The following is a 25,186-nucleotide window of genomic DNA, read 5'->3' as shown; positions in this document are numbered from 1 at the left end:
GAGACATACTGTGCTCATTCCTATACTGCCATCATTGATCAAAATTTGTAATTGCCTTCAGAGACAGTTTAGAAGCAAAATATGATAATCATTTTTATGTCAAAATCTCATCTCCGTATCAGTCACACATGGTGTTCTTTCCCATGGTCATCTATCTTATTTGATTTAAAATGTCTCTGAATGAATGACCTTTAGTTGTTTACAAATACCAAACTACCCTTTAAGACGTTAAGTGTTTCCACCATGGCAGACACACAGAACTAGGCTTTGAAACATTCTGTGATGGAGCTCCACATGTTTCGTCTCATGGCAGTAGCCTTAGGAAAGGGATAGCTATCCCGCATGAGGCAATGATCACTAGTAAGTAAATGTACGCCTCTGCTTGGTAAACAGTTGCCTTGCTTTAGGGTCACACTTTGAATGTACTATATACAGGATACACATCAAGCTAATGTAGAACATGTGCAAAGACAGATATTTTCTATTCTTTGACTCAAGAATTCAACCCACTTTATATTGTTAAAAAATACATTAAAACATTAACTTTTCAGAAGCCTAATATTACAGAAACCTAATATTCAACAGAAGCACAGCAAATTGAGATGGTAGAAAGCTGTTTTCACTCCCAATCGCTGTCAAGCCAAGAGACTCCAGACCTACCTAGAGGATTTCATTTCTTCCATTAATCACTTTAGAAAATGATTTAGACTAGTGTCGAGGTCTGTGTTTATGTTCCTGTCCAGCCAGCTCCAGCCCCTGTGAGCAGAGTAAAGATAAGGGAAAGAGAAGATTGTTTCATCAATCTGGCATATAAAGCTGGAGTCATTAAGATTGTGTGATGTCGATGCAGCACAGTTTGGAGTCTGGGTATGGCCTGTCTAGTTGTAAAGCACAGGATGAGATAAGGATCTTATGCAAGATAAATTCCAGAAATTTCTCTTTTGGCTTATTTTTCAACAGTTCTTGTCATTGGTGATAGAAAAAGGAAGAATTGGGAGGAGACTCCAGAAGGTAATAAAATGATGGGTTTTGTGAAATCTTTGTGAGATTTTCTCTGAGTCAGGCCTTGTCAGGGACCTTGCCAAATTCTCATGGCACTGTGGATGCCATGTGGCTAGTAAAACTTCCAAAGTGCCTGTGAGCCTCACAAGCATCTGTCCTCCTATAGGAAACATTGGTTTCTACATAGTCACGGTTACTAGGTTGATGGGTCCTGGTGTTCTGGTGCCACCAACGCATTTTATGGTCAAGGTTATTTTGGGATATGTGCTATAGGTGTGTGCATATGTGGGTGGAATTGCTGTTTTCATTTTATCTACTATAATATGCTGAGTGAACATAAAAGTAACTTGTAAAATGTAAGCCCAGAGTGTTAACTAAGCTTATTAAACCTAATTGGAAAAAGAAAAATATAAATAAATATGTATATCTATATAGAATAGATATGGATATAAATATAGTAGACATAGATATAGATCTCTCTGTTTCACCTGTCTAGGGAAAAGAGACTAAGGCTTTTTGATAGTTTTGGTCTTCATTGATATTGGTGTTTTCTTATTTTGTTTTTCTTTTATTTTTAATTTCTACTCAAACGTTAAACAGTATGCATTGACTGAATGCTACACAGCTCTCTAGGCAAGGTATGGGTAAACAAAGAACTATAATATACCAACCACGCAGAACTGTCCCCTCCACCTTACTGTAGAGTGAAACGTCTTAAAAACAAATCTGATCTTATGTCTCAGTCCTGCTGAGACAGTCCTGCTTGGCAGTCCAAAGTCCTTAGCATGACATACACGTCTCGTCTCTGTGTCTACTGCTGACTACTCTAGGGGCACCTTTTGCCTCTTTCCTACACACAGTCTATGTTCCAACAATATGAGCTGTTGAATTCCCTGAATCTGAATGCTACTTAACATTTTCTTATCTCATAATACTTTCTCTGCCCAGAATCCTTTTCCTGGTTTCTTTCTTTAAGTGGACAATATTATTTGTCTTCCCCACTCCTTACTCACATATCATCTCCTCTGGGAAACCTTCTCTGACTGACTTAACCCCTATCCTGAATTAGATGTCCCTTCCATTAAACACCTGTTATTTGCGGACCTGCATCCATAATGTTTCCATTCTAAATACAGTATGAGAGATGTCCTTAAAGAAGTGTCTCCTATCCAAAGCCTCAAGTTTGCCTGGGACAGAAGGATTGCTGGATGTGAAACTTTCCATGTTAAAACCAGGAAAGGGCAGCCCAGGACGGTTGGTCACCCTACCAGTGTGGGACCTGACCCCCTATCTAGTTACTCTTTTTGTTTACCTGTTTATCCCATTAAACTCTTAAATCCTTTGAAGGCAGCATTTTGCCTCTGACCTCTGTCATATAATACTTTACTTGATGCCTAATAAATATTCAATAAATGAATTTCTATTTTCAAAGGGTTTATAATAGAGAAAGTGATACAAATTCTTGAGGTCTGAACACATATTCATTTTATGTGTTCTTTCCTTGCTGTTAATAGCAAACAGAAAGCCTGGCCTAGAGAGTTTGGAACTGAACTGTCTGACTGATTATGCAATTATATTAATCATATCTAAAAAATAGTTAATAATCTTGTTAAATGTCTGAGAGTAAAGGAAAAATGATTAAGAAATCAAAACACCATCTTTCTACCTGGTGCTCATCTTGAAACTCAGTTAGTGGTACTTTAACTAGGCATGATATTATTGAAACTTAAAATGTCATAGCCACGCTGGAAGAGAAGCATCTATTGGTCCTCATTAGAAAACACGGCTGTATTAAACCCTGCTCTCTTCAAAAGCCAAGACCTATGCATGCCAACATGAATAGCTTCTAAAGGTTAATTAAAAGTGATAAGTGATAAAAATTTATAAGCTTCTGCTTATAATTTTTTAATGGTGTCATTTCCAACCTTTTGACTGTGATCCCATGGTGTGCCATCCGGCCCCCAGCTGTTTACTGCTCCCATCAACTTAAAAAGGAACTCAACAGACAAAAGAGTACTTGCCTTTTCCAGGGCAGATTCTTTTCAGGGTTTGGTCTGGTGAGCACAACTTCATTGAGTTGTTAGTAGGTTTTCTGATGTCAGTGGGATATCCTTCTCTTAAAGATTCACAATCTACATTAGCATTTAATAAACACCTAAAAGTTCTACAACTAAGAAGAATAATTAGCTTTTTTTTTAACCAGCATCACTTTACTTATTTGTCCTCAGAAGTTTATTCTATTCTCCAAACATCTTCCAATCTGAATATCTGCTTCTGGAGAAAGAGTGTGTGAGAAGAATAACCATCAATTTGCAGCCCTTCTTCAAGGCAAAACTTCCAGTAGCCTTGGTAGTTGAAATGTGAAGCATGACATCTTTTAAATAGCAAAATAATGTCAGACAAGTAAAACCAAATGATCACTTGGAATTATTTTATAATAAAACATTACTAGAGATTAAATAGTGATGTGTGACAAAGACTGGTCCAGATACAAACTTGGATGTATTAATGTTGTTACATTCAGCTTTTTGTGCCTCAACTTTAGACTAAGAAAGAATGAGATCAAAGTTAGAAAGAAGCAATAAATATGTACCAACATATTGTATTGTCAATTTGAATATTTCACTGCAATATCAGTAAATGGTATTCCTTTGAATTTTGAAGAGAGTTAAATTGCCTTCTGTCTTCATTTTTTATTTGCATTCATTAACGCTGATAACGGAGAGGTATGTTCCCACACACTAATCCAACTACAGTGATCTCTTTGCAGTTTCACAAACAAGTCGAGCATCTCTCACCTCAGCACTAACTGCTCCTTCTGACTGGCATTCCCTTCCTCCAGATGTCTAAATGTCTTGCTCCTTCACTTTTCCTGATATTTGCCCAAATGTCATATATCAGAGATCTCTTTCCTGGTACCTTCTATAAAAAGAGCACACCACCAGCCTTACTTCTAATATACTCATTAATTTATTCTTCTATTTTTATCTTAATAAAACCTACCAGTACTTAACATAGTGTATATCTGTTTATTTACTTATTGACTATTTACCGAATGAGAATATGGGCTCCCTGACAGCAGAGATTTTGTCCTGTTCTATTCACTGTGGTTTCCAACATCTAGAATAGTGCATAATTCTTGGGAGGGATGAAATAAATAGGACATGAATTAATAAAGTAATGGATGTTCATCCTTCAGCACAGAACTGAAAGCAGTTGTGGAAGGCATGTTTAACATATGAAGATCAATGTAATTCACTATACTAAAAGACTACAAATAAGACCTCTGTATGATCATCTCTACAGATACAGAAAAGCATTTGACAAAACCCAACATCCATTTCTAATGAAAACTCTCAGCAAACTAGAAATAGAAAGGGACTTTCTCAGCCTGATATTTGTATCCACAAAAACTCTACAGCTGATATCACGCTTAATGGTAAAAGACCAGATGCTTTCCTCTAAGGCTGGGAGCAGGGAAAGGATGTCCACTGCCTTCACATATTTAACATTGCACTAGAGGGTCTAGTCAGTACAATAAGACCAGAAAAACTAATAAAAGGCAACCAAATTGGAAAAAGAACAAGTAAAACAGTCTTTATCACAGATGACATGATTTTCTATACAGAGCGTTCTATGGAATCTACTAAAATGCTATTAGAACTAATATGTGACTTTAGCAGGGTTGCAGGGTAAAAATTCAAATATATGGATGAGCTGTATTTTTATAAAGTAGCAATGAAAACAACTGGAACCTTTTGGCATTGATGAATACATTCCTTATTTTCATCATGGTGGTGGTTTCAAGCGTATGTGACATATGCCAAAACTTACAAAATTGCACACTTTAAGTACATACAGTTTATTGTATATCTATTATACTTTCACAAAGTCATTAAAAAAGAAAGAGAGAGAGAGCAAATTCGAACAGTTAGGAGAAAGAATAAGATTGCTTTCTGATTGCCTCTACCCAGTTGACCTCATTCAATAAGCTGGTTCTATTTCCTCATGGGTTTGTGTGGGATAGACTGAGAATATATATAGTGGTTAGCACTTGCCTCCTCTTCCTTACTTCCTTGGCTGATTCACAATCATACATCTTTGCTTTAAACAATTTGCAGCCTGAAATAGTTAGGGTTTCAGGATTTCTTAACCTTAACTATCTTTTCCTCAAAGAAACTCACTTGTAAATTTGTTTGGATTATTAAAATTAATCTCAAAGGAGTGTTCCCTAGTAATGTCAGTCATGATTCTCGTTTCTAGGTGACTAGTTACTGGATTCAAGAAACAAAGGCAGATGTTTCCAACTTTCAGTTTCTCTTAATCATTTAAACATGCATAGGATCTACTTATAATTCTGTTGCTTCCAACATGTACTGCATAATAGATTAAGCTCCAATTATGCGTTCTATAATGATCTTTAAGTGCTAACAATCAATGATACTCAAACCAGCATATCAGAATCCCCCTTTTCAGCAGCCTTGTAAACATATTCACTTAGATGCCTTCTGAAATTGAAGATACTTAAAAAACAGTTGTTATATTACCCTTCCAAAATTTTGGTCTCCTCTTACTTCCTTATTTTTGAGTGATTAATTACAAAGCCAGAAGCATATACAAGGTGTAACGTGGGGGAAAAAATGATCAAGTTGTTTTCAGGGCATCAAAGAAATCTTCAGTGAAGATATTTGAACTGTATCTTGAAGGAAGAAGAAGAGTTCTTGAGGAAAACAGGAAGATGCATGCAAAAACAGAGAAAAAAACATGAATCAATGCCTGAAATAGAAGCAATGGTTTGGTGCTTAGAGAGTTGCAAGGAATTCAATATGTCTATTGCATAGCAAAGGGTCTGTGTATGGGAAGAGGGCACAGAGTCATGGGGAGGGGTGGAGGCCTATTTTTGGAGTCTACTTTAAAATAATTCATTATAGATAGTGGGATATACATGTTTATCTACAACTTACTATATATCTACACTCTTGGGTAGTTTGTTGACATTTGAAAGTGCTACCCCTAATATTGCAACAGACATATTCTGAGACTTTCAGATTGTATGGAGGGGGTTATCATGGAGTGTTATCATGGAAGCACAGCTGAGAAAGGGGAGGAAAGCACTCCTGTGATGCAGTTGCAACAGAAGCCTTCTTCCACCCTATAGGGAGCTCTGGATCTGGGATGACCCTTCAGAGTTATGGTAATTGAGGGAAACTGGCTAGGCAGCACAAAAAGCTATTTGTGCTGCCTACATTGAGCAGTCATTGGATGTCAGCTGCCTCCTGGGGACAGGTTTGGTCTTTGGTCATATAGTATTATTGCACTTCGTTGTAGCTTGGTTTCTGCCAGAAGCAAACACTGAAACTAAGGGAGGAGTATAGATTGATTTCTCCAAAAGGCAGATACTGATACCTAGTCAGGAGTGCACAAAGCTTATTAGAGAGTAACACCTGTAGGAGAAAAGAAGAAGAAGAAAGCTTGGGCAGGGGGGCCAGCAGGTCACCAAGCAGAGCTGACGTGGTCTCTGCCAGCCCAGTAGGAGTTCCAGGGCAAAGATTATTCACTGTGGTAGTCCCACGATGGGTGGAAATGGCCATTATACCACCACCTTGCTCAATCATTTGTCATACTGCTAATACAAATGCCAAATGAACATATAATGAAGTCACTATTTTAGAGCTCCAAATACTGCAGGCACCAGCACCTCCGAGGTTATTTGAACTGCTGACCAGAACCAACTTCTGTATTTCCGATTCCTCCTAATGGAGAGAAATGACTGCCTCCATCTTAATGTTAGATTATTAAATATATACTTGTTTTTAAATACTATTAAGTATGTTTTAGGTTTTAAATTATATTTTATTCGTCTTTTCCATTATGACAAAAAGAGGCATTCTATGAAAATCTATGTCAAACTTGTGTCTTTCATAGTTTAGCTTCACTGAAAAGACAGGTGACTGCATCATTGAGAAGAAAACGAAGCCCACTGTGGATTCGGTACAATTTTATAGACTACTTGTTAAGTCCTGGGAGCTGCAGGGATACGTAGACTTAGAAACCGAGTCCCACGAGGAATACAGGCCACGTAAACCAGCATAATTTAAGGTGACATGTTGGAATAGCGATATGAGCAAGGTGTGATGGGAAGGGAGAAGAGGAAGAATTGATCTGGACCTGAGGAGTGCTGGAGTATTCCAGGATAGAGGGATACATAGGCAAGACTGTGAGAAAGGCCATTTTGAATCAGAGGCAGCAGATAGAAAGTATGAAATCACCTAGTAACTGCTCTGAAAGGGCAAAGATCATTAAAGACACAAATAGAATGCTTTATTGCCGAAAGCCATAGATAGCATAGTTCACCTTTCTTTAATGTCAGCTGCCCGATGTCTCAGAAATTATTTAGGAGGTAGGATCCACTGGTCTGTGGAATAATAGGAGTATCAGGTGCGTTCAGGTTGTCAACTCTCTGATGGTATCTGATATTAGTAATGACTTGTGCTTAACCTAAGATCATCGCTGAAAACAATGCTGCAAATCAATAAAAACTTCAGAGAAAAGTTGAAGGCCCAAGAGCCAGATCCAGGAGCGTGAGGTCAAGGGGCCTTAGACAATACACCCTAATTAGGAGACATCTAGGCAAGCCTCTTGTGGACAAGGACAGTTATGAAAGCCCACCAGCTTCCTGAAATTACTCAATTCTAATCATCTCAGGAAAGACAAAAGATAATGGAATTTCTATTAATGGTTATTTGAGGAGAATTTTCCCCAGGTTTAAAAAGGTTCTGGATGTGGCTGAATCATTGCTTTAACCATCTTAAAGCACCCAGAGATTCCAATCTTAAAATTCAATCTCCAGGGTGTGGGATGCAAAGGGAAGTAACTCACTCCCAGGTGCTACCAGGAAGGAAAATGGCACACACAAAAATAAGCCATCTGATCACTATCTGAGTTTCCAAACACTTCATACAATGCATAGTCCTAATATTTTCTTATTGCACATAGGAAACCGTTAAAATGCTAGGAAATTGTGTTTGTATATTTTCAACTCCAAAATAAAATATATCTGCTATTAAAATCGAACCAGTAATGACAGAAAAAGTAATTAATGATTAGGTTTTTCCTTCTATTAGCCCTAAAGAATGGGAAGATGAGATTTGATGAATTGTTTTTCTAAAATTTGGAACTTTTAGAAGCAAATTCTGAATTTATATAGAAAGAGGCTCAAGGGAATGATGTAACTGTTCTGCTGTAAGAAGGTGATTTAAGCCTTTGGATTACAGAAGGTTTAAGATGTTGCCCTTGTGGTAATGCAGTGTTTTAACTTAAGGGCCATTGTGAACAGCAATTTTCCCTTATGAAATAAATCACCAGCCAACCAAAACTACTATTCCTTCTATATTTCCCAGAGGACTCTTTCATTCCCAAATTGCGTAGATGAATTGCAGTCTCATAAAGATACTACAGAAGTGTGACAGTCTCATTTGGAGACACCTTACAAAAGAAACAAGTCTTCAGGTGGTGACTCAGTCCAATAGATCACTGAGAGGGAGAAATGAAAGAGACATTGAAACCATTCATCCCAATGTCAAATAGGAAAACCAGTGAATTGTCAATATCCGACAGAGGAAAGCAGTGAAGTTTCAAGAACTAACCGATAAAGATGATCAGATTTTAGAAACAAAGTGTGAATTTCATGTTGCTCAAAAGGATAGTTTAAAACTTACTATTTATTGCTTCTAATCCCTCTTTTTCTATGTTTATCTGTTTGCTTTACTGAGTTGAATCTATTAACTAGCATTTAAAATTATACTCTTTAATTCATTCAAATTTATATTCATACAGGAAGGAAATTTACCAACCAGCAGTAGCTAATACACAATATAGTTGAGAAAATAATCCAGTTGAGTCAAATTTATTACAAATTTAACTAATATGTTAGCAAAAGCCCCTGCCATTCCTGCAGTATCATAGTAATCTTTGTCCCTTCAGTGCATAGTACCATGCTTAGTATGCAGCAAATATTTGAGCAAAACACAAGTGAGCATTCTGAGAGCTCACCGAGAACTGGTTAATGCTGTCGTCAGAGCACAGGATGTGACTATGACCTGTATTGGAGCAAGGTTCAAATACTATTGTGCCAGATGCTGTTATAACCTATCCAGCATCTATTTGCCCTCTTACTTCCTAATAAAATCTAGACTTTGATTGGGAAAGCAATCAAAATTGAGACAGTAAGGTGTCCAGATGGAAACTTTACTTCTCTAACCAGTGAAACACAAATGCAAGCCCATAAGAAGGGCATCCCTTCTGAATAAAAAGGCAAAGACTTTTTTGCCTTTTATCCTTCCTTTTCTTCCTGCTTGGAATGCAAATGCAATACCTAGTGATGGGGCAACCATATTGCAATCACGAGGGTGAAGGCTTCATGCTTAGGATAGTGGAGCGAGAAGTTAGAAAGAGGCTAAATTCTTGATAACACTGCAGAACTACTGCTCCAGTCATTGACAGCCTGTTTCTAGACTTCTCATTGGGTGAGATAAATAGACTTATTGTTTAAATTATTGTTTTCACTTGCGTGAAGTCAAATGTATTCCTTCCCTGTGTGTCTTTTTGACAATGCCTATAAACTAACAAATTACATAAAAACATAGCTTCTCACCTTTTTCTATTATAATATCACCTCAATGCCAGGACATTGAATTGGAGTGAACAAATGACTAATGTTTGAAAACTTCCCTGAAATTTCTTGCCTCTAACAAGGGCCAGAGGAAGAATTATTCACATACTACTTATATCTTGAACCAGATTTTCAATTCCTCCAGTCCCAATCCATTACTTTGTGGTTATTGATTATCCAGTTTATGAAATTGAATCTACCACAGGTTCCTTCTTGAAAATCATATGTCAACTTCAAAGTCACCACCTCAGAGAGTCCTTCACCCAGACGAAGGAGAGACCCAGTCATTCTCAACCACAATGTCTTATTTGAATTCTCAGCATAGCCCTTATAGCTCTGCTATTTTTCTAAATTATTTGTGTGTATATGTATGGATTTACTTTTAGTCTTCTCTACCTCACACTAGGATAAGAGCAGAGAATTTGTCTGCTCAATTCAGAAATACATCCTTGGCATATAGGAGCCAAGTAGACATAGTTCTTGAAAGGCTGTTTGGCTAACTGAATGAATCAATCAATAGGCACTGTGATGGAATCAATGACTTGTCAGATATAGTCATTGACTTGGGGAAATGTCAGAAATAAATAAGGACATGAGGGACTCACTAGAAAATATGAAAATGTGGAAAATATAAGGCAATACCAATACTGAAGATGTGGGGACAAAGGTGCAATCAGAGCTCAATGAAAGCAAGCAAGGACTTGGATCCTTTTGTAGCCCCAGGGACCAAGCCTTCTATCTGGATGAAGGTAACAGTGACAGCAAAGCCAGAGAGGAGAGCTGGAGCAGAGCACATTGGGGCACAGCATACACAAGAGCATAACCAGACAAAAAGATTTGTGTCTCTTTTAGAACATCAGTGATGTGGTAGGAAAATGTGAGATTTAGTTAAGAGATTGTGGTTTTAGGATTGGCTGTGTTGAATTAACTGATACCCAGCGTCTCTGAACTTCAAGTTCCCTATTCGAAAAATGGGGATGAGAAGGCCTCCCTCACTGAATTATAATCAGGATTAAAGGGCCTGCCTGAAGCAGTTTGTGAAGCATGAGTAATTACAAAAATGGCTGACAGTTCTTGAGTTCTTATTATGTGTCAGGCTCTGAAGTAATCACTTCACACAGATGATCTCTTTTAATCCTCAGAACAACCCAGAGGAAAAGGTATTAACCAGGTTTTAACATCAAAGGGAGAGAATCGGGAGTGAGGTGGGTTGGGGAGGGCTGGGGTTTGGTTGAGGGAGCGGCAGCTCTCACTAAAACATGCAATTCTTTCACCACCTGCTCTAACAATTGCTCTGATAATCCACAATACCTTGGTTTATTTCACACCTGAACTAGGAGGATGACACCAAAGCACGTGGTCACCTGCTGAGATGTGGATACATCCCTTTCGCACTAAGCACCTACAGCTGTGCTTTGGCGAAGACTATACATTGAAGACCTCGGGGAAGTTTCCCGATGTCCTCGGTGAGGCAAGTGAGTCTCTTCAAATCCCCTCTGTGTCAAACTGCTCATGATCTAAGTATATTTTAGAGGATAGATTTCTTCAACTGCCATCACATGCAAATTTCTAAGGAAATTAGAATGCTGCCAAACATCTTCCAGTGACTTAGGGAACTCTTGCACAGAAAGAACAGATACCATAAATTAGAAAACGCTAAACAGAATTCCAAATATTCCAATCAGGATTGACCCCAGCAGTATGGCATAGGGATTAGGAGCGGAGGCTCCAGGGCTGGCAAATGTTTACAGGTTGGCCCTGCCCCATATTTGTCATATAAACTTGGGGATGTCGGGATTCTTATTCACTACAGAGAGCCTTATTTTTCTCGTGTGTAAGTGGAAACATGAATGTGTTACTCAAGTGTTACTGTGACAATTAAATGAGGTGATGTATATGAATCAGAGCATACTATGCTGCTCAGGGAAAGTAGTGGGAATGGTCACTTTTTTCTTTTTTATTATGAATTTGTTAAGTCTTTTCATTTTAGATGTTCTTACTTGGTGCTTAGAATTACAACCTTTTTCATACTCCACTAATGACAAAAGTAAGGCTGCGATGTAACTTAAATACCAGAAAATGTCTAAAACATATTATCTCATCAATAACTATCCTTTCAACATGAGTTGTCATTCAGTCCAAATCAAAATTACAAAAATGCTGAAAACTAGAATATGTTTCCTTAAAAATTAGTTTTCTGTGGACTATGTGATATTTCTTCTGCTTTGGCATCAATTCCTCAAACAGAGACATTACATGGGATGTCCTTACACAGAAAATCCCAGTAAAGCCTACTATTTAACACTAAATAGTAAAAATATACATTCAGTACATTTACACAGTTCTACTCAGCACGGAATCATTACGCCTTGATACTCTTTTATTCTTTATGTAGATTTTTTTCAGTTCTCAAAAAGGATTATTTCAAAATCATCTAAGGATTCATTTCCTCATTTTCTTGAATCAATATATGCTGAAAGAGTTTTTCTCTTTATCGGAGAATTTGCATAATATATTATTCTCTCATTTGTGAATCTTAGTGCTTGTGGGAAAATGTAAAGAAAATTTTAATATAATTGTTGTTCTAAGGAAATGACATTCATGTTCATTACTGATGCTTTCCTATGGGCAATTTTAAGACTGGAATTGGTCCTTTATTTAAGTTCTGAGATTTATTTACTCTCTTTTAAAGAGACAGATGACTCATAATTGAAAATTCAAATTGCAATCTAGTTACTCATTCAAATATTTAATAGGATCTGCATTGTTAATTTTGAAACGTCATTCTAGCACTGACGGTGAATTTTGATTCTTATTCTACTTGTAATCATATCTGTGTTATTATACTTTTGGTATTTGTACTCATGGCTATTTCCCCAACTACACTGTAAAGCCTTTGAGCATGGGCCATTTAATTAATCTTTGGAACACCCATCCCTTCTCTCGGGTCATCTCTAACATAGCAGATGTCCACATACACTTAATGCAGGTGAATGAACTTCTGGTGTGTAAGTTATACTCCAATGCAGCCATTTTAAGAAAATGTTCCATTTAATTCAATGGTGCTCCACAATAAGTGTGTTCCTACAAACAGTACAGGGGTTGCACAGATGGAATATAGTCTGTGCAGTGTCAAAATTCACTTTAGTGGAGCCATTTTAAAATGGAGTCAGAGCTGCCTTTCCAGGGAAACTGCTTTGCTGCCTTGAACCTCGGACCGGGCCAAACCTTTGGACTGGGCCAAATTGGCAATTGTTTTACAAACAATTGTTTGAGAAGTCAGCAGGAGAATGGACGTCCTGATGACAAAGACTGATGACTTTGGACTTTCTGAAGATAGAATCAACAGCCAATCAATGTAAAGCCAAGTGATCGATGTTAAAGCCAAAAGAGCTTAGCTTGTTCACAACAATACATTTTTTTTCTTTCCTCTTTCAACTCATGCAATTATCCCCTTTCTTTTCTCACAAAATGCCTTTGCTTTCACCCTGTAATGGAGACACTATCTGAGTTTCTACTGGAATCTGTGCTCCCCAAATTGTAATTCTTTGATCCCAAATAAATGCTTTGCCTCTTAGACAGGTTTCTGCTTTTGAAGGTTGGCAGTATGATGTGTTTCACGTTGCAGTCTTGAGTGCCAGGCGGAGCAGAATTCCCTGCTGCAGCACTAACCCACTGTGTTACCCGAAAGAGTCACCTGGTCCCTCATCTGTGATGTGCAGGTGTGGTCTAGATTAATCGAAGTCATCCACAGAAATCTCTTTACACACAGCATGGCACATAATATACAATAAATATTAGGATTTCTAAAAAATTTTACAGAAGTATTATTATTATTAGAGCATTAGATATTTGTATTTAACCTTGGGGAAAAAGAAATGAGAAAGAGGGTGATCTTTGATCAGATAAAATTCTCTTATTAATTCTAAAATATTACTATTATAGAGAATGTTATTTTGAACTTTAGTTACAAGAATACTTCACTTTATCCTTATTTTCGTAACGACAGTAATGCATCCACAGAGCTAAAAAAAGAAAAAAATTAAATGGAAGAGCTTGTAATGAAAAGCAATGGTCTTCCACTCACCCTGCTCCTACCCATATACAAAGCAAACCTAATTTGTTTAAATTTCCATTCCTTGAGGGATACCTTTTTGCTACGAAATAGAAAACCTGCTTTTTCTTGTTTTATTCTTTTTAGATGATATCTACCAACATCCCACTGTGAAAGATGAAGAATCAGTTCACTTATACTAATCCCACCCTCCCAGCCCCATCTCTTTCCCAGCAAGCCTGTGGCGGCGGTGGTGGTGGTGAGCAGACAATGCTTAGGTCCCACCTCCAATGGTTCTTTCTGTGTGCTTGGGTCTTCACTGGATTTAACTCTCCTGGCCACTCTCTATGTCTTTACTTACTCCACACCAGATTTGGTGACAAGAGATACCTGATTAGTAAATTTGGGAAGAATAAAGTGAGCACGGTTCTCTCCTATTCCCACCCTTCTTTTTTGGAGTTCTCCAGAAGTTCTCTGCTGCTCTCTGCTATGAGGAAAGACCTTCCCTGGCCATGTACTACAGGGCAGTTAGTCTGTCCGATGCTGAGGTTCACTTACAGCCTATCTGGCCTCACGCATTCTGCACTGAGCCTGTACCAGTAACCAAAGTGGTATTCTGCCTTCTCGCTGCCACTTATTTTTCTTAATTACTTAGGAACCCAGATGAGGCAGAGAAGTGCTATTTATTATGCTCCTTAAGAAAAATCAAGATTAATTCTATAATTTTTATTTCTCATCTTGGTAAACTTTCTAAAATGAATAATATGCTTAAACCTCTATTTCATTCCAGGAACGTGATCAATCGCTCGACGCTCTTCTATTCAGCCCTCACCTATACATCAGCTTTGTCTCCTACCTTCCATCAGTAAGAGCTCTGTCTTCACTTTGTAAAGCATATTAACATTTAGGTTCTGTTCTATAACCACAATGGAATCTTCATGTTTTGTATGTAGAGGTGTTCTAAGAGTGGAAAACTAATAAACAGCAGTTACAGTATAAGGACTACATAAATCTTCAATGGAGAGCCAACCAATGTGCTAAGATTTTATTTTCTTCACTTTAATTATATCACCACCCCTGTATTAATAAATGTGTAATGATCCAAAGCATCCAGGTCAAATAGATTATCCATAATTATATTTCACTATTTCCTCAAAATCCTTTATTTAGTTTATCTCACATTTGGGCAATGATTTTTTTAGATGCCTTTAGCTGTGTCCTATTTTTCCTGGAGTTTCTATTTGTCTCATTTATTCTTCCTGAGAGAAGAAGCAGATGCTTTCTTCACTGTGTCACTACTATCATCCAGCTCATTTGTCACTCTGTTTATTACTTGGAATCCCCATTCATCTTTCTGAGGGCATCCTTGAAGCCTGCTGAATTCCAGTTCCAATTTGGCATTGATTGCTTTCTGGACCTGCTACCTTCTGTTAAGCTCAGATTTCTTTCCACTAAATTCCTGGGTCAATTCAGCTGGTTTTAGTGTCCCATATTCTCTGCCACTCAAATACAGGCATTTGTTAAGCCCCTATGCAATTACCAAGAACTTATTCTGTGCAAGGCATAGTATTATGACCTATGAAAGTTCAAGGCAAATCAAAACTTTATCCTGCACCAAAAGAGTTTACAGGTTAGGACTTGGGCACACACATAAATAATCACAGTATAAAACAAAAACTACAATTAGGGTAATAAAGTAGTGAAAGAAATAGAGATGTACTGAGAGAAAAGAATAGAAAGGAATCATATGTGAAGGGAAGGAGAGGAGATGGAGTGTGGTGAGAAAAAGCCAGGGAAGGTCAGAGTCTGCATGGAAGAGGAAGAAGGATCTCACCATGTTAAGTGACAGTAGTGCAAACAGAGACACATTTGTAGAACAAATAGTAATCCAGATTGTGAATGAAAAGTTACAATACTCTTAGATCAAAGAGGAGTTAAAACCAAATTTGTCTATTTAGAAAATAATAAGGCTAATTATCAAAACCTATGGGACATAGCCAAGGTCATTCTTAAAATAAAATCTATAACAATAAATGTTGTATTATTAAACAGCAATGAAAACTGGGGCAAAATGAACTAGGAACTCACCTCAAGAACACTGAAGTATAGATGTGCATATTTACCAAACTGTGGGAGTGGTAAATTAATAAATATAAAAGTAAAACATAATGAATTAGAAATGGAAAACAAAGTCAAATTAAAAAATAAATTCAAGAGTGTTTCTTTCACCTTATAACAATAGTTGGATAGAATATGTACATATTTAAAATCTAGGACATACATAGCCTGAAAATGAAGGGATGGAAAAAGATATTCCACGCAAATGAAACCAAAATAAAACATATACTTATGTTAACAAAATATACTTTAAATTAAAAACTGTAACTAGAGACAAAGAGAGTCATTATATAATGATAAAGGAGACAATTTTTCAAGAGGCTATAAGAACTGAAAATATTTATGCACCCAGCATTGGAACTGGATATAAATATATAAAGCAAATACTAACTTAGCTGAAGGGAGAAATAGACAGCACTACAATAATAATAGGTGATTTCAATACCCCACTTTCAACAATGGATAGATTATCCAGACAGAAAATCAATAAGGAAACATTGGACTTAAACTACATTTTATTTTAAATTTATTTTTTTTAGATGTACATCATAATATATTTCAAATTCTGTGTAGATTACATCATGTTCACCACCTAAAAACTAATTATAGTCCATCCCTTCACTTAAACTGCATATTAAACCAGACGGACCTAACAGACATATATGGAATTTTCAATGTAATAGCAGCAGAACACATACTCTGTACACATGGATCATTCTCCAAGATAGATCATACATTACGCCACAAAACAAGTCTTAATGAATTTGAGAAGATTGAAATCATATCAAGCATTTTTTCTGATCACAACGGTTTAAAACTAGAAATCAATCAATCAACAAGAAGAAAACAGGAACATTTGCAAAATACATGGAGATTAAATAACATGCTTCTGAAAAACCAACGGGTCAAAGAAGTAATAAATCAAAAACAATCTGAAGACAAATGAAAATGGAAACACAAAATATCAAAATATTGGATGCAGCAAAAGCAGTTCTAGAAGGGAAATTTATAGTGATATACACCTATATTAAGAGAAAAGAAAGATCTCAAGTAAATAACCTAACTTCACACCTCAAGGAACTAGAAAAAGAAGAACAAACTAAGCCTAAAGTCAGTAGAAGGAAGAAAGTGACAAAGCTTAGAGTGGAAATAAATGAAATAGAGACTAAAAACACAATAGAAAAGATCAATGAAACTAAGAGCTGGGTTTTTTTGAAAAGATAAACAAAATTGAAAAAACTTTAGCTAGACTGACGAAGGAAAAAAAAGAGAAAACAAATAAATAAACCCAGAAATGAAAGAGGAGACATAACTGATAACAGAAATAATAAGAATCATAAGAAACTGCTAGCAACAATTATATGCCATAAATTAGATAACCTAGAAAAAATGGGTAAATTCCCAGAAACATACAACCCAGCAAGAGTGAATCATGAAGAAAGAGAAAATCTGAACAGACCAATTATTAGTAAGGAGACTGAACCGGTAATCAAAAACCTCCCAACAAAGAAAAGTCCAGGATCAGGTGGCTTCACTGGTGAATTCTACCAAACATATCAAGAAGACCTAATACCAAGTCTTCTCAAACTCTTGGAAAAAAAAGTAAGAGAAGGGAACACTTCCAAACTCATTTTACAAGGCCAGCATTACCCTGATAGCAAAGTCAGACAAGGACAATACAAGAAAACTATACGCCAATATCCCTGATGACCATAGATGCAAAAGTCCTCAATAAAATGTTAAAAAGCCAAATTCAACAAGACATTAAAAGGATCATACACTATAATTAGGTGGGATTTATTCCAGGAATGCAAGGATGTTTCAGCATTCACAAATCAATCAGTGTGATATACCACATTACCAAAATTAAGAATAAAAACCATATGCTTGTCTCAATAGATGTAGATTGACAAATGATAGATGCTTTTGACAAAATTCAGCATCTTTTTATGATAAAAACTATCGATAAACTCTGTATGGAAGAAACATACCTCAACGTAATAAAGGTCATATAGGACAAGCCTAGAATAAACATCATACTCAACAGTAAAAAGCTAAAAGTGTCTCCACTAAGATCAAGAACAAGACAAAGAGGCCCTCTCTTGCCACTTTTATCCAACATAGTATTGTAAGTCTTAGCTAGAGCAATTAGGCAAGATAAAGAAATAAAAGGCATTTCAATTCAGAAAGAAAGAAGTAAAATTGTATGTTTACAGATGATGATCTTATATATAGAAAATCCTAAATACTGCACCAAAAAACTTTTAGAACTAATAAATGTTTTCAGTAACATTGTAGGATACAAAATCAATGTGCAAAAATCAGCTGCATTTCTGTGTGCTAGCAATGAATAATCATAAAGGGAAATAAAGAAAACAATTCTATTGACAACTGCATCAAAAAGAATAAAACACTTAGGAATACATTTAACTAAGGAGGTGAAAGCTCTGTACACTGAAAACAATAAGACATTGATGAAACTAATTGAAGAAGACACAAACAAATGGAAAGATATTCCATGATCATGACTTGGAAAAATTAACATTGTTGACATGTCCATAATACCCAATATGATCTTCAGGTTCAATGCAATCCTTATCAAAATTCCAGTGGCATTTTGAAAGAAATAGAAAAAACAATTCTAAAATTTGAATGGGACCACAAAATACCCTGAATAACCAAGGCAATTTTGAATAAGAACAAAGCTGAAGGCATCACATTTCCTGATTTCAAACTATACTACAAAGCTATTGTGATCAAAATAATATGGTTCCAGCATAAAAACAGACACATAGATCAATGGAACAGAGCCCAGAAATAAACCCATGCATTTATGGACGATTAATTTTTGACAAGGGAGCCAAGAATATACAATGGGGATAGTCTCTTCAATAAATGGTGTTGGGAAAACTGGACAGCCACATGCAAAAGAATGAAATTGGATCTCTATGTTACACCATACACAAAAATTAAATCAAAATGGATTCAGGACTTGAAGGTAAGGCCAAAAACCATAAAACTCCCAGAAGAAAACATAAGGTGTAAGCTTCTTGACATTGGTCTTAGCAATGATTTTTTGGATTTGACACCAAAAGCATAAGAAAAGCAAAAATAAACAGGTGGGACTACATCAAACTAAAAAACTTCTGCATAGCAAAGGAAACCATCAACAAAATGAAAGGGCAAGCTATGGAATGGGAGAAAATATTTGCAAACCACACATCCAATAAAGGGTTAATATCCAAAAAAATATATAAAATTCACACAACTCAACAGGAAAAAAAAAACAAATAAAAAATGGGCAGACGAACCGCATAGACATTTTTCTGAAGAAGACATACAAACAGCCAAGGTTTATATAGTTTACACTCTTATTCAAATTACTCAATTCCTTTTTATTTCAAACATCTTTGGCTACTCTAATAACTCACATTATCATGAATGAGAAAATATGTACACCTGCAATTTCAAGTTTTGCGCCCAATCAGCAATCTCTGTTCTCAAATGTCATATCCAGTAGTGATGACTTCTTATTGGCTACTGGTATTTTGTGGGCTACAGAAACTATCTGGGAGAACCATAAAATATTCAAGATGCATGTTTGTGCTAAACATATCACTCACATTCATCAGTGTCCCCGCCACATTTCTCCATCAACAGTCCAAGCTACAAAATTATGGATAGCTTAATTTTGTCTGTGATTTGCCTGAGTCCCACAAATAATTAATAGCAAATTAGGACCTGGAGCCCAGCTGGAACAATTTTAATTATTACTAATATGCTGACACAAAAAGAAATGCAATTTTTTACTACTTATACATCAGGGAAATACAGCATATTTGTAAATTTTTAAGTTCCATCCAAAAACTTGTATGGGAGAAAAACACAGGCCGAAGCAGAGTGAGAGCATATTTCTGCCTCTCAAGTTCATAAGCATAGTCTCCACCAATTTCATTTGCCCCACTTTGTCCCCCAACCTCAAAAGTATTTTATCTTCTTGGAGCCTCAGAGAGATTAAATATCGTGTTCAAAGTAACATACCTAATACATAGCAAGTTTGGGATTGCAAATTCATTTCTTCTTAATTCAAAAACATATTTTTTTCACTACAAGGAGACCTGGATGCTGCCACTTTTTTTAGTTTTCTTGGGTATACAGAATTTAAGAACATTGTCATTGATAATAGGTGTACTTTTGTTTATAAGATACAAATTAAATTCCTTCTTATTTATATTTGAATAAACAGATATCAAAGTATTGGGTTCAAGGTCATTTTTTTAAGTATTGCTGTTGCTGCTTGCTCATTTTTTAATGTTTTTTTACAGCTTGATATTTAAAAATGAAGAATATCTAAATAATTAAAAACTGGAATGGATGTGATGTGACATGCGTGTGTCCCCATCTATAACTGTTGTCAATTCTGAAGAAGAGAGGGGATTATCAGCACTGAATTATTCTGTCTAGCTGACTGTGTGTCCCTGAGTGACTCATAATTTTCTATATAATTGCATTTGGCAACTTAGCAAGAAAGGATTAATACATTTTAATCCTCTCTGATTTAGTCCAATTTTTCTTCTTGTTCTTGGAGCTTGACTGTATTTTTCAGTCTTCAATACTTTTCTTTGCCTTTGGTTAATTTAAACAACTTGTATATTTGAAAAGCCCATGAATCTTTCTAGAGACTTTCTGAATCTCTTAATGTAGTTTGTTTTAAAATGTATTTTGACATGATGACAGTTTCTTTGCTTGTCTTTTCAATTGTGTTTGCTTCTATGCTAATCTGCTGAATTACAATTTGATCGTGTTTTCTGATGTAAAGTTGAAGGAGAAAGAGACGTAAGAGAGTAATATCAGAACTTTTAGCAATCTTTACAGTTCCAGAATCACCTAAGCAAATCAGTCAGGAAAAATATTTTTCAGTGGGATATTTATGTTATGTTATGATTTTAGAGAATTTTTAAAATTAGAAAATGTCTGTTTTTATAAAAACTCAATATTAGTTTTTCTCTCATAGATAACCCTCAATTTGTTTTAATTGCATTTTTAAAGTTTTATTATTCTCATCGGAATTTTAGAGTACTGTAAACACACAAATTCCTGACTTCACTTTACAGGTGTAATTACTGAGACTTAGTTTCTGTGATTGGCCCAAGTCGCACAAATAAGAAATAGTAAACAAGGACCTAAAGCCCAGAGAGCCCGATTCCCATTTATAGACTTTCTCTATCATCTTTGACCTCTGTGTGCAAATTAAGGCATCAGGAGATGCTAAGATTGCTGAATACACGGTAACTTCCAATATAAATAATTATTAGATATACCTGGAGAGAAGTTCAGCAGTTAAGATCCTGCCCACTTTCCTCACATCCCACAACTACCGACCCAAATGAACCCCATGTGAAAGACTTGTCAATTACCAGCCTCAAAAGGGGGCATAATTAATCCATGCTAGTTCTTTTGAATTTGTTTTATTCTGGAATAAGTTGTAGCAGTTTGGTTGAACACAAGTTGTCTTAGAGATCTTTTTTTCCTTTCAAACATATAAGAAAATTTGGTGTTGGTTTAGTAATAGCACAGACACTTAGATGGATGTTTTAAGCATAGCCAGGACCTCAAGCTTGTTGCTATTACTTAACATGGATTGAGCATCATGTATGTTTACAAAAATATTCCAAAATAAGTTTTTAGGTAAACTAGTCTTCAACTTAGATACATGCTGCTCTCTAATTATTTTAACAAGGACAAACACAGACATGCAATAGCAGATGCCAAACACCAATATAAATAGCTTAGTCTGTCTGGGTCTTCACAATATTCCCAAACACTGATGAAAGCCAGATAGCTTCTTTCTACATTATTGAGACAAAACCCAAAAGGTATTTTTAAGTGAGGCTAAATATACACATTTTTTCAAATTTCTACTTTTCTGTCTTTGTGCAATTAGAAATACAAATTTCTCAATTATTTTTATTTTTGATGGAATCTTCTCAAGTCCTTTGCCTATAGCAGAAGTTCAACAAACATTTGTGGACTAATCTGTTTTTAGACATAACAGAGTAAATGGCTCTGACTTAAAGTCAATATAAGCCCAAAGGCAATATGCTTTTTGATTCATTTCAAAAGCTTTTTCAACAAATGAATGCAAACCCTTTTTAGAAAATTTTCTAATGTAGTGTACCTAGAAGGACAATATCCTTGCTAAGTTAATGATATTTATAAATAAAATAAAGCACAGAATATCATAAAACCATGGTAGCATGCAGGCCCTTTATTGAAAATGATTAATATGTATTCTAGGCCAGCAAGAATCTGTCATTTATAATTAAAGCATGGATTTTAGCCATGTGTCTTTCTTGAAGTGGCAATAAATTTTACTTAACATATTTATGAGCTTTCAAGTGGCTACATTCTCAAAGTCTGAAACAAGAATACAACCAGCAAAAATGGTCAAAATTTAGAAGATAAAATGAAAGCTGAGGGGATAAAGAGATCAAAAGTAGGAAGGGTAAGGGGCTTATGGTTGAACAATGGAAGGAAAGAACTTTTAAAAAGTGTATTACACAGAAGCCACCATAGCAATTATTTAGAAGAGGTTAAAGGTGGGAATAACGCATCGGCTAGTACAGTTCTTTTGTGAGGCATAAATCTCCCTTCCTAACAGCTCCTATGGAATTATCTGGCATTAATCCATAAATATTTCCAGTTTTATGGACATCACGATTTCCTGAGGTCCCATTCTATTGTTGACAGCTTCAATTATGAGAAAATTCTTAATTACAATGAGTCAAAATTTGCTTCCTTGAAATTACTGCCTATTGGTCTTTGTTATATCTTGTACAGCCAAGCAGGTATAACTCTTCTCCTGCACATGGCAACCCTTCAAATATTGGAAGCTTGATACCATGTCCACTAGTAATTCTGGTCTTCTCCAAATAATATACTAATTTTCTTCAACTCTTTGTTCTCAGATGGAGTTCCAGTTGTGTTTTTTTTTTTTTTTTTTTTTTTTTTGAGGAAGAGTAGCCCTGAGCTAACATCTGCCTCCAATCCTCCTCCTTTTGCTGAGGAAGACTGGCCCTGAGCTAACATCCATGCCCGTCTTCCTCTACTTTATATGTGGGATGCCTATCATAGCATGGCTTGACAAGCAGTGCAGAGGTCTGAACCAAGGATGCGAACGGGCGAATCCTGGGCCACCGAAGCGGAATGTGCAAACTTAAACACTGTGCCACCGGGCTGGCCCTGAGTTCCAGTTTTTTGGTCACCTTGTTTGGGACTCTTATTAACATGACCCACTTAATAATCAACTTTTTAAAAATATACCACATGGAACTGGCCACCAAAGCTCAAGTTTTCTCTGAAGAATACCAAGAAGCAGGGCTGTGGAGGACACTTATTAGTGGCCACTCAGGAGTTGTCCTCCTATTCCTGCTAATGGTACCCTAACTTTCCATTTGGAAAGTCACTCTTCCCATTTAGGTCTTATTGGAATGAGATTGCTCACATATCTTGATTTAGCCAGTTAGTCTATTCCACCTTCAGAGCACATAATGTTATATAAATCAACTGACACAACAAAAATTTGCAGGGGCTTCTGGGAAAGAAGAGCCTCCTCGGCCTAGAAGACCACCAAGAATTGATTCCTACTAACTAGAAGTGAAAGAGGAATGTTATAACCCAGGAGTTATCAGAAAGCCTCTTGTAACTCTGCAGGAAGAACCCATTTGAGAAGGCAAAGCCAAGAAACAAAGAACCACCACAGCATTCTTTTAGTTCTGTGTACTCACCATGCCTTCCTCTCAACACACTCAAACGCGCACACACACACGGACACACATGATACTTTCTCATGCCATTACCTCCGCCTGGAATCCTCTTCCCAGCATTTACTTCTATCCATCCTTCACATCTCAGTTCTAGTGTCACCTCCCCAGAAAAGCCTTTCCTAACCTCCCTGACCAGGTCAAATCTGTGTCTTATCAGTTCCTGTACCACCACATATTCATGTACTTAGCACAATAGCAACATTGCATTTGTTCGTATGACTGATAATTGTCTCTCTTCTTCACTAGAATGTAAGCTCTTTGAGGTTAGAGATCTTGTCTGTCTTTTATGTTGCAGTACTCCCAGGGCTTGCCAGCATATCTTTTTTGAATGAATTAGAAGGGAGAGGGAGAGGAGCGAGAGACCGGGCAGGGGTTACATGGAGCAAAGAAGGGGAAGCAGGGGGATTGTGAGGATCAAGATGGAAATCGCTTGAAGGCTCCAACATATGAAGTGACTTATTTTACACCATGAAGCTAATTCACAGTAGAATCCATACTAGAATGCAAGTCTTCTGACTTCTTAGGGACAATTTTCTTTTCTTTCCTTTCTTCCTCTTTTTTTTTTTCTTTTGCTAAATATGTAGAAAAGTTGGTGAAGGAAAAACAATAATCTTAGAAAATTAAGCTAATAATTGTTTTGTCATTGTGGCTGATTTTTAATGTGAGATTAGAAAAAAATTCAAAATATAGTTAAGTATTGAGATTATAAATCATAGCTAGAAATATTTCCTTCTCTCTTATAATCTAAGCTCCTGAACTATCTCAAAATCCTAGTATACTCTCTATAAATAACAACCGACATGCTTTAATAAACTTATGTGGTGATGTATATCAATTATTTCTCAATAAAGCTGGAAAAATATATATATAAATAAATACTGAACATGAATAAACTAACAAAGTGTAATTAGAAAATGTAAGTATTCCCAGATGCTAATGGTCAGACTAATGATGCCAATTAAGAAAATTGATTTTGAATATAAAGCAGATGCTGTAATAGATAGTGGGAGCACAATTCATGAAGACTTTGAGACTCAAGAGTAGAGGGAAGCATTGCTACAACTAAGAAAAGTCCAGCCAGAGATATATATATGCCTGTAGATAGAGTGCAATGCGCTAGGACTAGAATAGGAAAGTATACAAAGTATTGACAGGACATTGAGGAAGGAGCTGCCAACTGCACATTAAGGAGGTGGGAGAAGAGTTTATTCATGCATTCAACAGATATTTATTGAGCACGTGTGAGGCACTAGGTTCTGTTCTGGGGACTAGTGATACACCAGTAAGAAAGAGTAAAAAGTTCCTGCCCTTTTGAGCTGACATTCCAGTAGGGAGAAATAGAAAATATGGAATATGCCAAGTGGTAACAAATGCTGTGCAGAATAAAAAATTAGACTAAGGAAATAAGAATGTAGACAGAACAGGGTGGTCAGTAAAGGCACCCTAATAAGATAGCGTCTAAGCAGACCCTGACATCTGAGATGACATTTGACTTGTCTCTAAAAGGACACATAG

This window comes from Equus asinus, chromosome 3 (assembly GCF_041296235.1).
Source record: "Equus asinus isolate D_3611 breed Donkey chromosome 3, EquAss-T2T_v2, whole genome shotgun sequence".
Classification (NCBI taxonomy): Eukaryota; Metazoa; Chordata; class Mammalia; order Perissodactyla; family Equidae; genus Equus; species Equus asinus.
The sequence above is the reverse complement of the archived record's forward strand: the minus strand, read 5'-3'. Positions refer to the sequence as shown.